This window comes from Pipistrellus kuhlii, unplaced genomic scaffold (genome assembly GCF_014108245.1).
Source record: "Pipistrellus kuhlii isolate mPipKuh1 unplaced genomic scaffold, mPipKuh1.p scaffold_m20_p_46, whole genome shotgun sequence".
In the NCBI taxonomy this organism is placed as follows: domain Eukaryota; kingdom Metazoa; phylum Chordata; class Mammalia; order Chiroptera; family Vespertilionidae; genus Pipistrellus; species Pipistrellus kuhlii.
Window position 1 is genome coordinate 932,661 of NW_023425547.1, and position 14,361 is coordinate 947,021.

The following is a 14,361-nucleotide window of genomic DNA, read 5'->3' on the forward strand; positions in this document are numbered from 1 at the left end:
TTATTTTGCTTAACATAATGCTCTCCAGTTCCATCCACGCTGTTGCAAATGGTAAAAGTTCCTTCTTTTTATAGCAGCATAGTATTTCATTATGTAAATCAGTTTTCTAATCCACTCATTTTCTAATGGACACTTAGGCTATTTCCAAATCTTAGCTATTGTAAATTGTGCTGCTATAAACATAAGGGTGCATATATCCTTTCTGATTTGTGTTTCTGGTTTCTTGGGATATAGTCTTAGAAGTGGGATTACTGCATCAAATGGGAGTTCCATTTTTAACTTTTTGAGGAAACCCCATACTGTTCTTCACAGTGGCTGCACCAGCCTGCATTCCCACCAGCAGTGCATGAAGGTTCCTTTTTCTCCACATCCTCACCAGCACTTATCATTTGTTGATTTGTTGATGATAGCCATTCTGACAGGTATGACATGATATCTCATTGTTGTGCTGATTTGCATTTCTCAGATGATTAGTCATTTTGAGCATGTTTTCATATGTCTCTAGGCCTTCTGTAGGTCCTCTTTCGAAAAGAATCTATATAGATCCTCCACCCATTTTTTGATTTGATCGTTTATCTTCCTTTAAAAAAAATTTTTTTTAGATTGTATGAGTTCTCTGTAAATTTTGGAGATTAAACCGTTATCATAAATGTCATTGGCAAATATGTTCTCCCATACAGTGGGGTTCCTTGTTGTTTTGTTGATTTTTTTTTTCCTGTGCAGAAGCTATTTATTTATTTTTGTCACTGTTCAAGGTTTATTTGGCATTTTAGTTGGTATGATACTTGGGTAGTTGGCTGTATTATTTATATGTAGACTTTTCTTTTTACATTATATGGCAATGTACACTAATCTGATACATACAGTACACACAATAAGATCCTTTAGAACAGTTATGGACAAAACATGCAATATTGGATTTACATTGGATCCCAGGATGTGATTGAATGGAGAAAAAGAAACCACAAGTTATGTAACACACAGTGAACACACATCTAGTCTGAAGGGCAACTGTAGTATGTGCAACATTGGCAGTGGTGCCTTTGAGGAGGGGGAACTATTTCACACTAACCAGTTTAGGACTACACGAGATAAGGACCGTCCAGCATCAGGATGCAGATGCTGGGTTTTATGAATCATTACTATCTCTATCATTAGAAAACTGATTTTTCTTAGTCACAGATCAGATAAAAAGGACAATATGCAATCTCCAACTAAAATCCTGCTATGACGGTGAGATGGTATGACATTAGAAGACCTAACCCTAGCAGACCTGAGGCCCTGAACCTAACTGTTCCTTATACCTGGGCTCCTGAGCATTAAAGAGAAAAAATCAACATGATATAGAAAAATGTTAGTTACATGCAAACAAGTAGTTAGAATAAGACAAAACTTGGAGACATTATAGAAAATAGGTCTACCTTTCATCTAGCACCAATAGTTCACCTTTGTGTGCTAATCCACCCTGCAGGGTGAGCTTTGTTTCACACAGAGGTACTTCTTGCAAAGTGACCACCAGATGTTGCTCTTCACCTTCTTGCATGGATTGTCTTTGTAAGACACTCCAGGATTTTGCTTATTGTTCCTGGAGTGCTTTTCCATGCACACAACACAGATATGATTAGACGATGTCCCAGGGAGAATCTCTGTAAAATGATTGCCTGGTGTCATCCGTTGAGGGCAGGGTTCCTTTTGTGGGTGGTAGTGGGCTGATGTCTTGTATCCACCAATAAGTTGCAAGCACAGTTTCTGAATGTATCTGGTGAAATAAACTGGCTTTTTTGAAGCAGTTTGCTGCTTTGAAGCATACAAGAAATAAGAATTACAACTGGCTCACATAAAAAAATTTATGAAAAGCTGCTGGGACCAGCAGTAATGATGAGACTGGTGAAGGCGGGTCATCTGGTCATTTTTGAAACAGCCACCCATATATTTATTATAGTTCTTCCCCAGCTGTGGCATATGTATTTCTTGTACACTGCCATCTTTATTTCTTCTGTTTATCACTACATTTTGGGCTTTATTGTGGTAGTTTGAAATAAATGTGATGGGCTTTCTATCCTGCCAAACTAAACATGTTACACTTTCTTGACATATAATAGATAGCGACTGTCACTCCTAGCAAGTTTTTTTTTTTTTTTACACTTTTCAGTGACTTAGGAAACTGCTTCCTGTTTTACTGCAGGGTTCCCACAATTCCTGTGTGTAATTCTGATAGTGCATATTTAGCAAGGGTTACAGAGTTGTACAACCGGTCCATGATAAGCACATGAGATTTATTTTTCATTGCACATGAAGTCAGGAGATGAACGATGGTATTTCCTACTGCGCCCAAGTCTTTTATAGGCATCGGTGCAGCACCAGTATAGATTTATGCATTCAAAATGTAGCCAGTCTCACCTTCACAGAGAAGGAAAGATTTGATGCCCCACTTTGTGGGCTTATCCTTGATATTCTGCTTGATGACCAAGCATTTTTTTTTTGTCGGGATCATCCCCTCATCTAGGCTTAAATGTTGCTTTGGCAGATAGAAGTGGAGAAACTTGGGGAACAGACTTTCCAAGAAAGGCCTAACTTTATATATTCTATCTGTCTTATTGATATCTGTGTCTTCCTCATCAATTATGTATAAAAAACTCCAAAGGGCCAAGAATCTGTCTCGAGTCATAACATTTTGAAATCTGGGAGTAAACCCAACAAAGTCAGAACCCTCATTTGTCCAATAATCCCAATAACTGGGCTTCATACATAAGTATTCCATATAGATCCTCAGTCCAAGAAAAGCCTTAATTTCTTCCACTGTGGCATCCTTGAAATTTTTGGCATTGAAGGAGTTGGGCTTTGCTATATGCAATTGGTGGGCATGGAGGTTGGTTTTCTTGGTCAAATTTTGCCAGAAAGTATAATCTAAAAACAAGGACAAAAAGTCAGTCGGTTCACTCTCCTCTGTGATAGATCCAGGAACGTTCACTGGGCCTTTTCCATCCTCATTGAAATTCAGATCTGTATTTGGTGATACAAATTCCTTGTCCAACCTTCATCACCACCTAGATCTCCCCCATCATCCTACTATCGTTCTAGCTCTAGATCTATAAGGTTCAAGATTCTCCTCATCACTCGAGCTCTCAGTCTGTATCACTTGAACTGGAAACATATTCTTGATGAAATTCTGACTCCTCAGAGTCTGAATCAACCAAAGTATCAATCACCTGTTGGATTGTGATAAGCCTAGACCTGCTTCGCTTTCCAGTTGAAGTGCTTGGTTCATAAGCTGCTCTTTTTTTGGTGAATTTTCAGAATTTTTTCATGTCAAACCACACAAACTCAATTCAAACACATGGGGACAGACATTTGCAATGACTAACCATGAGGTTTGACCTTGATTGGTTGGTTATTTTTAGTTTCTGATGCTTTTTTTTTTTTTTTTTTTTTTTTTTACATACTAGGCAAACTACAGAAAATTAAGTACCAGCAGTATAGCGGCAGATTCAGAAATTACCGAAAAATCGGTACAGCTGTCTGGTAGGATTAAAAACTGCAGCTCTTTCTGGATCCCCCACAATGTATCTGCACTCTTCTTCAAACAGGCCTCTTCTTCAGTTGTGAGAGTCACCTTCATAACATCTGAGATTCCATTCTGTCCCAAGATGCAAGGAACACTAAGGAAGATGTTGTCTTTTATTCCATAGAGACCGTCTAAGATTCTTCATCATACTTTCTGCTAAATCTGTCATAGATAGGCCAATGGCCCACGATGTATAGCCTTTTAGTTTGACTGACTCATAAGCACTGTCAACCACCTGCTTGTGAACTTTTCTCCACTGGTTTTTATCTGAATCAGTGCTTAAATCAGGGTGTAGATTCTGTAGGGAGACACCAGCAACATTCACTCCACTCCATAGGGGCACACTAGAGTCTCCATGCTCCCCAAGGACCCACCCATGACAGCTTAATGGGTGAACTCCCAGCCTCTCCATCATCAGGTATCAGAACCAGGCTGAATCCAGATTGCAACCACTTCCAATAACATGGTTTTTGGGAAAGCCACTTAACTTCCAAGCCACATAGGTCAAGCTATCCACTGGATTGGAAACAACAAGCAATTTTCAGTTGGGACTGTATTTTACAACATTAGGAATGATGAATTTAAAGATGTTCTCGTTACGCTGGACCAAATTAAGGGGACTTTCTCCCTCTTGTTGATGTGCCCCAGGTGTGATAATAACCAGCTGGAGTTTGCAGTCACACTATAGTCTTTGCCAGAGACAATTTTTGGTGTTCTAAGGAAAAGGCTGCTGTGTTAGAGATCCATTATTTCTCCCTTTAATTTGTCTTCCATGACATCAACAAGAGCAAGTTCATCTGCCAAGTCCTTCATTAAGATACTGATGACACAAGCCATGCCAACAGCACCAACCCCAATGACTGTAATCTCATTCTCGTGGCTCTATTCTTCCTTAGGAAGATTCACAATCAGCTGATCCTTGAGTGTTGCCACTTTGGACTTAGAACCAAAGGGAACCGGGAGTGTGTGTGTGTGGGGAGTGGGGCAGGTGTTGGTGGCCTGCAATATAAGATCAGACTTAGTGGCTGCAGCTCCAATACCAGAAGCTATTTATTTTGATGTAGTCCCATTTGTTTATTTTCTCCTTAGTCTTCATTGCCCTGGGAGCTGTGTCTGTAAAGATATTGCTATGACATATATCTGCTATTTTGCTGCCTATAGAGTCTTAAAGGATTTTTATGGGTTCCCATCTTATATTTAAGTCCTTTAGCCATTTTTACTTTCTTTTTGTGTATGGTGTAAGTTGGTGATCTAGTTTCATTTTTTTTTTCTTTTTGCATGTATCTGACCAAATCTCCTAACAACATTTATTGAAAAGATGGTCTTGACTCCATTGTATGCTCTTGCCTCCTTTGTCAAATATTAATTGAGCATAATGGCTTGGGTTGATTTCTGGGTTCTCTGATCTGTTCCATTAGGCTATATGTCTGTTCTTGTGCCAGTACCAGACAGTTTTGAGAACCATGGCTTTGTAATATATACTGAGTGGCCAGGTTATTATGATCTCTGAACGCATAATAATCTGGCCACTCAGTTTATATTTATTAGAGTTCTGCTGCATGAATTCGTGCATGAGTGGGGTCTGGCCAGCCTGGCCATGGGAAGGGGACATGGGTGGTTAGCTGGCCTGCCCGATGGTCGACCTTCTGGTAAAGGAGACAATTTGTATATTAGCCTTTTATTATATAGGATATACACTGAGTGGCCAGATTATTATGTATTCAGAGATAATAATAATCTGGCCACTCAGTGTAGCTTGATATCTGGTGTTGTGATCCCTCCTACTTTGCTGTGGCTACTCAGGGTCTTTTTATTTTTTATTTTTAATTATTCCAGATGAATGTTTAGAGAGTTTGTTCTAGATATTTGAAATATGCTGTTGGAATTTTAATGGGAATTGCATTGAATTTATAGATTGCTTTGAGTAGTATGAACATTTTAATGGTTTTGATTCTACCAAACCATGAACATGGTATATTCTTCAATTCCTCTATCTTTTTTTTCAATGTCCTGTAGTTTTCCTAGTACAGGTCTTTTACGCCCTTAATTAAGTTTATTCCTAGGTATCTTAATTTTTTTTTTTTTGTGCAGTAGTAAATGGGATTGTTTTTTCACTTCTCTTTCTGTGAGTTCATTATTGGTGTATAAAAAGGCCATAGATTTCTAGATGTAAATTTTGTATCCTGCTCCATTACCAAATTTATTTATTAGGTCTAGTAGTTTTTTTACGGAGTCTTTGGGGTTTTCTATGTCATCTGCAAATAAGGACAGCTTTACTTTCTTTTTTTTCCTCCCCAATTTGGATGCCTTTTAACTCTTCTTCTTGCTTGATTGTTGTGACTAGCACTTCCAGTGCTATGTTGAACAGAGTGGTGAAAGTGTGCATCCCTGTCTTGTTCCTGTTCTTAGGGGGAAATGAGTTTAGTTTTTGCCCATTGAGTATTATGTTGGCTGTAGGTTTGTCATATAAGACTTTTATTATGTTGAGGTATGATCCCTCTATTCCCATTTTGCTGAGAGTTTTTATTAAGAAACGGTGTTGGATTTTTTCAAATGCTTTTTCTGCATCAATTGATGTGATTATATGATTTTTGTCTCTCTTTGTTTATGTGATGTATGACATTTATTGATTTATGGATATTGTACCATCCTTGCATCCCCAGAATAAATACCACTTGGTCATGGTGTATGATATTTCTAATGTAATGCTGAATCCGATTTGCTAGAATTTTGTTGAAGATTTTAGCATCTGTGTTCATCAAAGACATTGGCCTGTAGTTCTCTTTTTTTGTGTGATGTCTTTATCAGCTTTTGGAATTAAGGTAATGCTAGCATCATAGAAAGAGCTTGGAAGTGTGCCTTCCTCTTGAATTTTTTGGAATTGTCAGAGGAGAATATGTTTTAGTTCTTCTTTGAATGCTTGGTAGAACTCCACTATAAAGGTGTCCAGACCAGGGTTTTTGTTTCCTTGAAGATTTTTGATTGCTACTTCAATTTATTTGGTAGTTATTGACCTATTCAGGTTTTTTGATTCTTCTTTATTGAGTTTTGGGAGCTTGTATTTTCTAAGAATATGTCCATTTCATCTAGGTTGTCCATTTTTATTTTCATAATAGAATTGTTCATAGTATCTTTATATATATAAAATTCCTTGGTTGTAATAACCAGTAACAACTGAGGTTTGACCAGCTGGAAGTCAATCCAGAAGTCAGCCCTGCAGTCAGTGCTGGGTTGCCGTGGTGGTGACCTTCACAGCCGCTGCCACATGCTGTGGGCTCAACTGGTTACCTCCTGCAGCCCATAGGGAACTGGCAAGCTGCAGCAGGCAGCAAGCAGTGAGTGGATACTGTTGGGCTAGCCCATCTCTCTCCCACCAGCAGCGCAGTGAAACCTGTGCCAGGTGGAGATAGGAGAAGCATATCTCACACCATGCCAGGATCTCAGACCCCTGTGCCAGCAACAAGGCCTCAGATGCCACCACTTTGTTATCTGCAACAACTCCGCATCCCCAGTGCTGCCCAGGCAGAAATTTTGCATGCCTCACCTATCCTGCCCGGAGCCAGTTTCTCCATCTACTCTTGCCACCTGCTACCCACATGCCTCTCAGACATATAAGCCAGGAACTCGCTGTGGGGTGGGCCCAGATGCTTCTTCCTGCCCCCAAGGGTCCGGCCTCAGTGGTGCCAGAGCCCATGACTTGCCCCTTGGAGGGTTGGTCCAGGCTAGGGATCCACAGCCCCTGCTCTCTAATGTCCCACCCATCAGTTGGGGAGAGGGCATACTCCCTCCTTTCCAGGCCCCAACCCAGCACAGAGGTTGGAGCATATCTCCACTCCCAATATCCTCTGAAACCTTGGGAACAAATGCCTGCCTGCCCAGTCAGGACGGGTGCCTCAGGCTCCCTACCCTCAGAAATCCGCACCTGGCATCACCAGTGGCTGCTGCTCCCCTCAACCATCAGCCTGCCAGCACTGGAGGAGAGAAGAGGAGGAGAGTTGTTGGTGAGACTCTGTTGGGTTCAGCTGGCCTGCCTGAAAGTTCTGCCCCTGTGCCTCCCTGCTTCACCTCTAGTGAGGGGACCCCACCCCTGATGCATGTTCCTTAGGGTTGCTGCCATCTTAGGAAAGTCAATGCCTGGCTGACTGCCAAGGCCTCAGGCAGTAGACGCCCTGTGGTTGCCATGACAAAGAAGTCATGGAGGGTTAAGACACTGCCTCTGGTTGAAGCAGCTGCTGTGGGAGCAAAGGGATAAAAAAATGGTTATGTCCAACAGCCATCTAACTCCACATGTGGTGTGTGAATTAGTTATTGTTAGAACAAAATTTAGTACTGGTGTGCCCCATTTTAAGCTGATCCCCAAAATAGACTTATTATGTTAACTCAGTTTACTACAGAAAGAATGCACAAAGATTCTTGAAATAAGCAAAATATTTTGCATCTCATAGTATGAAAAGTTTAAACATCATTAAAAATAATCTCTATGAGTAAAGGGCATTAATATTAACAAAATCTATTATATCCAATTCAAAATGTCATTCAGAAATGCATCTTCTTTAAAAAAAAATTTTTTTATTGATTATGGTATCACAATACCTTAGCACCCCATTCCCATCCCAAATCCCTCCCCACATACACCCTCACCCCCGTGTTGTCCATGGCCACTGGCTAGGCCCATATGAAATGCACACAAGTCCTTTGGTTGATCTCTTCCACTTAACCCCACACTCCCCTACTTTCCCTCTGAGGTTTGAGAGTCTGATCGCTGCTTCTCTTTCTCTGGGTCTGTTTTCGTTCATCAGTGTATGTTGTTCATTATTTCCTCTAGATGTGTGATATCATGTGATCCAAGAAATACCCTTGTAAGAACCAAAACTGAGACAAGCCATAATGGTTACCCTGAGAGGCAAATGAATCAGTCTCTAGTGAGTTCCTTTCTTCTATGTAAAATCAAAGTATGGGATCTAGGGCTTGGAAAAAGCAACTTTACTCTGCTCTACCTGCTCATCCCCTCAGCCTTATGCTTTGCACAAAAGTCTCAATAAAGAGATGGATCAGAAGAAAAAGTAATGCTTCATGGCACTAAAGTTTATATGTTTCTTCAACAAATATTTATGAAATTTGTATTAACTTTGTGCCTGTATTATAGAAACAAAATACAGCTGTCTCTATCTTCAAAGGGCTTAAAGTCTCTAAGTTCCCAGTAAGGTAAACCCATAAATAGCCAAAGAAGGAACAGCTTCCAACACAATTCTTATTATAAAAATTACTGAGTAAAAAACTGTCCTTACTCTCCCTCTGGAATAGAATTAAAAGGAGCAAATAAATATAATGAAGGAATCTGAACTCTTTTGGGGACCCCAACCCTCAGGGACTAACACAGGTTTTGTGAGGCCTAAAGTTTACTGAACTTGAAGGACTAATTTTAGGGGAGGGGAGGATTTTTTAAATAAGGTTCAAATATGACTTTATTTAGAATAAGAAAATAAATTACAAATAACTGTAGGCTTGGGCAATCTGTCCCTTTCTCTTTTAAATAATTTAAGGCAAAATGCTGCTGGTTGTAACTTGCTTGCTCTCTCCCCCAGAACAAATCCAGCCCTCACAGGGGCTCTGAATCTTTTCCATTAACCCCCCCCCAAAAAAAAAAAAAAAGAAAAAAGAAAAAAGAAAAAAACAACCAACCAAACAAACAAAAAACACATTTCAACAACACTCCTTTCTGGACAAAATTCATTCTTTTTAGATTTTTAAAATTTTATCAAAGTAGTAAATACATAGTTCACAATGTATTTTTTCCCTAATAAGTATGTAGTATAGTGGTATATCATTGTTTTTATTTTATTGTTGACACTATTATAGATGTTTCCCATTTCCCCCTCTTTATTCTCTTCCACTCAGTGCCTCCACCTCTGGCCATAACCACACTTTTGTCTATGTCCATCCCCCTCCCTACAGTCAGTCCCTCCCATCCTATATAATAAAAGGCTAAGATGCAAATCGATGAAATGGTGGAACCACAAGTTGCTATGATGCACACTGATCACCACCAGGCAGATGTTCACTGCAGAGGCTGCCCCCTGATGGTCAGTGCACTCCCACAGGGGAAGTGCCACTCAGTCAGAAGCCCTGAGCTGGGCTCATGGCTGGCAAGCCTCTCCCACCTTTGTAGCAGAGCTAAGGATGTCTGACTGATGGCTTAGGCTCACTCTCCCAAGGACATCATCTGAAGGCTCCCAAACTGTAAGAGGGCACAAGTTAGACTGAGGGACCCCAGCCATATGCACACTGGGGGTGACCAGGCTGACAGGGGAGGACCATTAGGAGTAACGAGGCAAGCAGGCAGAGGCAGTTAGGGGCGATCAAGCAGGCAGAGGAGCAGTTAATGGCATTAGGCCGACAGGCAGGTGAGTATTTAGGAGCCAGTGGTTCTGAATTGGGAGAGGGATCGAGCCTAAACCTGCAGGCAAACATCACCCGAGGGGTCCCAGATTGGAGAGGGTTAAGGCCGGGCTGAAGGACCCCACCCTCGTGCACAAATTTCATGCACCAGGCCTCTAGTTTTTTCATAATCATTTGCATTTCTGTGGGATCTGTTGTTACTTCACATCTTTCATTTCTGACTTTTTTGGGGTGGTCCTCTCTCTTTGCTTCTTGCTGAGCCTTGCTAGAGATTCATCAATCTTGTTTATCCTTTCAAAGAACCAGCTCTTGGTTTTGTTGATCTTTTGTATTTTTTTTTCCTCTATGTCATTTATCTTCACTCTGATGTTTATTTTTTTTAATATATGTTTTTTTTTTTATTGATTTTTGACAGAGAGGAAGAGAGAGGGACAGAGAGCTAGAAACATCGATGAGAGAGAATCATTGATCAGCTTCCTCTTGCACACCCCCCACCGGGGATGTACCCTCAGCCAATGTACATGCCCTTGACCGGAATCGAACCTGAGACCCCTCAGTTTGAAGGCCAACGCTCAATCCACTGAGCCAAACCAGTTTCGGCACTCTGATCTTTATTATTTCCTTTCTTTTTCTTATGCTGGGCTTTTCATGTTGCTCTCTTTTTGCCTCTTTGAGTTGTAGGGTTAGATCATTTATAACCATTGCTTCTTGTTTTTTGAGATAGGCCTGTAGTGCTATGAACTTCCCTCTCAAGACTGCATTCACTGTGTCCCATAGATTTGGGATTGTTGTGTTTTCATTGTCATTTGTTGCCATGATGCTTTCTTTTTCTTCTTTGATCTCTTTGGTAACCCAATCATTGTTTAATAGCATGCTGTTTAGTCTCCAGGTGTTTGATATTTCAATTGATTTTACTGTAGTTTATTATTAATTTTATGCCATTGTGATCTAGGAAGAAGCTTGATATTATTTCTGTCTCCTTAAATTTGAAAAAACTTTGCCTGTGTCCCAATATGTGGTCTATCTTTGAAAATGACCCATGTGTCTTGAGAAGAATATATATTCTGTGGCTTTGGGGTGAAATGTTCTGAAGATGTCAACTAATTACATCTGATCTATGAGTCATTTTAGATTGATGTTTCTTTGCTGATTTTTTGTTTAGAGGATTTGTCCAGTGATCTTAGTGGGACATTAATGTCTCCTACTATGACTGTATTGCTATCAATCTCTCCCTTGATATCCTCCAGAATTTTTTTTAATGTGTTTGGGTGCTCCTGTATTGGGTGTATATATGTTTGCCTGAGTTATTTCTTCTTATTGGATTGCTCCCTTTAGTATTATGAAGTGACTTTCCTTATCTCTTGTTATGTCCTTCACTTTGAGATCTAATTTGTCAGATATAAGTATTGCTACACCAGTGCTCTTTTTATTTCCATTCGCCTGGAAAACCTTTTTCCATCACTCCACCATCAGTCTCTATGAGTCCTTTTTTCTGAGGTGGGTTTCCTGTAGACAGCAGATATATGGGTCATATTTTCTTATCCACTCAGCTACTCTATGTATTTTGATTGGGGCATTTAATCCATTTACATTTAAAGTTATTATTGATAGGTACTTGTTTGTCACCATTTTTATTCTATTCCCCTGTGTTCCTTCTTCCCTTCCTATTTCTTCTTTTTACAACAGACCTTTTATCATTTCTTACATTGCTTGTTTGGTGGTGATAAACTCCCTTAGTTCTTTTTTTTTTTTTTTTTTTTTTTTTTGTCTGTATAGCTCCTGATTTCTCCCTCAATTTTGATTGATAGTCTTGCTGGGTACAGTATTCTTGGATTCAGACCTTTGCTTTGCATGACTATATATTTCATTCCATTCCCTTCTGGCCTGATGTGTTTCTGTTGAGAAATCAGTCATTAGTCTTATGGGGGATCCTTTGTAGGTAACTTTCTGTTTCTCTCCATATAAACTTTAAGATTCTTACTTTGTAATTAGTGTTTGCCAATTTAATTATAATGTGCCTTGGGTTTAGTCTTTGGGGTTCATCTTGTTTAGGACTCTGTGAGCTTCTTGTATTTGTGTATGTTTTCTTCCTGATGTTGTGGAAGCTTTTTGTCATTTTTTCTTCAAACAGGTTTTTTATTTCTTGCTCAGTTTCCTCTCCTGGAACCCCAATTATGCAGAAGTTGTTTCGTCTGGTGCTGTCCCAAAGTTCCCTCTTATTTTTATTGTTTAATTAATTAATTAATTAATTAATTAATTAATATTATTTTATTTTATTTTTTCTAGAGGCTGCTCTAGTTGGGTATTTTTTCCTACCTTGTCTTCTAGCTCATTGAGCAATTCCTCCACTGCTTCTAATCTACTATTGATGCTTCCTGTTGAGTTCTTTATTCCAGTGATATCAGTTTTTATTTCTTCTTACTTATTCTTAATTTCCCTTTGGTTCTTACACATATTGTTGAATTTGTCTTCCATCCTTTCCAGCAACCTTATGACCATTGCTCTGAACTCTTTTTCTGTCATGTTGCTTGCCCCCATTTCATTTACTTCCTTTTTAAAAAAAATATATTTTATTGATTTTGTACAGAGAGGAAGGGAGAGAGATAGAGAGCTAGAAACATCGATGAGAGAGAGTCATCGATCAGTTGCCTCTTGCACCCCCCCCACTGGGGACATGCCCGCAACCAAGGTACATGCCCTTGACCGGAATCGAACCCGGGTCCCCTCAGTCCCCAAGCCGACGCTCTATCCATTGAGCCAAACCGGTCCCGGCTCATTTACTTCCTTTTATGGTGATTCCTCCTTTTCTTTCATATTTGAGCTGTTTCTTTGTTTCCCCATGATCGCTCCTTTCAGGGTGTCTGGTTATGTACCTCTCTCTCTCCTATGTTGACTTTCTCTAGGCAATATCTGATCTTTCTGTCCATGGATTGCCTCACCAGCTGTGTTTAATTTGCCAGTTCTGGGTGGGTGTTTTTTCATTTAGCTGTTCATTCTATCTTCTCTGTGAGAAGGCACAGGGCCCATCTGCGTTTTTGGCACTGCTTTGTCTCCCCCTAGACAGCCTGCGGTTGGGGAGGTTGGAGTACTGGTGTTTGTTGGTTTACAGCTGATGCAGCTGGTCCCTGGGTGTTGTGGTTGAAAGGTCCGGGGAAGTATCTCAATTCTCCCTGATGGAAGGTAAGGCTGGGATTCTGATCACAGCCACTCTCTCGATCACAGCTTGTATCCCCTTCAAGGTGGCATGGTCTCTTCAGCAGAGTTAGCCACTCCAGGAGAGATTTCAGCAGCAGTAAAGGCTGATCGACCAGGGGAGTTTGGTCCACCAGTTCCCAACAGTGCCTTGTAATATAGTTGTCCCTCAGTCACAAATACAGGAAGTCCCCGCATGTCCACATACCCTCTTTTTGTTCTCTCACTCACACACTATCTTGCTGCCTGCCATCCTGTTGGCAGCCATATTGGATCCCTCTTGAGTTAATTTTTGATAAGGGTATAAAGTCTGTATCTAGATTAATTCTTTTGCATGTGGATTTCCAGTTGTTCCAGCACCATTTATAGAAAAAAAAATTTGCTCCATTGTATTGCTTTTGCTTCCTAGTCAAAGTTCAGTTGGCTATATTTATGTGGATCTATCTCTGGGGTCTCTATTCTATTCCATTGACCTATTTGTCTATTTTGTCTATCTCCTCCAATATTACAGGTGTGATGTGGGGTCTTTTACCTCTCCTTATAAACTTTAGCATCAGTTTGTGGATATCCACAAAAGAACTTGCTGGGATTTATTTATTTTTTTGAGATTGTAATAAATATTCAGATAAAGCTTGCAACTGATATCCTGACAATATTGAATCTCCCTAGGCATGAACATGGAATATCACTCTGTTTATTTAGTTTTTTTAAATTTTGTTTTGAAGCCTTTTGTAGGTTTACTCATATAGAGTTTGTACATATTTTGTAAATCTTATACCTAAGTATATCATTTTGGGCAAAGCTAGTGTAAATGGTATTTGTTTCAATTTCAAATCTCACTTGGAATTTGTTGGAATATAGCAAAGTGATGGATTTTTCCAGGAAATTTTTAGTTGATTCTTTCAGGTTTTCTATATAGATGATTGTATTATCTACAAACAAAGGTAGTTTTATTTCTTTCTTACCAATTTGTATATCTGTTATCTCATTTTCTTGTATTATTATATTAGCTAGAACTTCCATTATAATTTTTAAAAGGAGTGTTGAGAGGGGACATCCTTGCCTTATATCAGATCTTAGTGGTAAAACTGCCAATTTCTCACCATTAAGTGTGATATTACCATTAGGTTTCTTAATATATATTTTAAAATTAATCTAATTTGTGTTTTACACTTTAAAATTTGAAATGATTTTAGATTCACAGG

At 39.6% G+C, this 14,361-nt stretch overlaps 1 protein-coding gene across 2 annotated transcripts in view; it reads right to left on the minus strand.

The window, feature by feature from the left end:
- SLC16A2 (solute carrier family 16 member 2) overlaps positions 1 to 14,361 on the minus strand; it is a 143,948-nt gene that overhangs the window by 22,015 nt on the left and 107,572 nt on the right. The window lies entirely within an intron of this gene.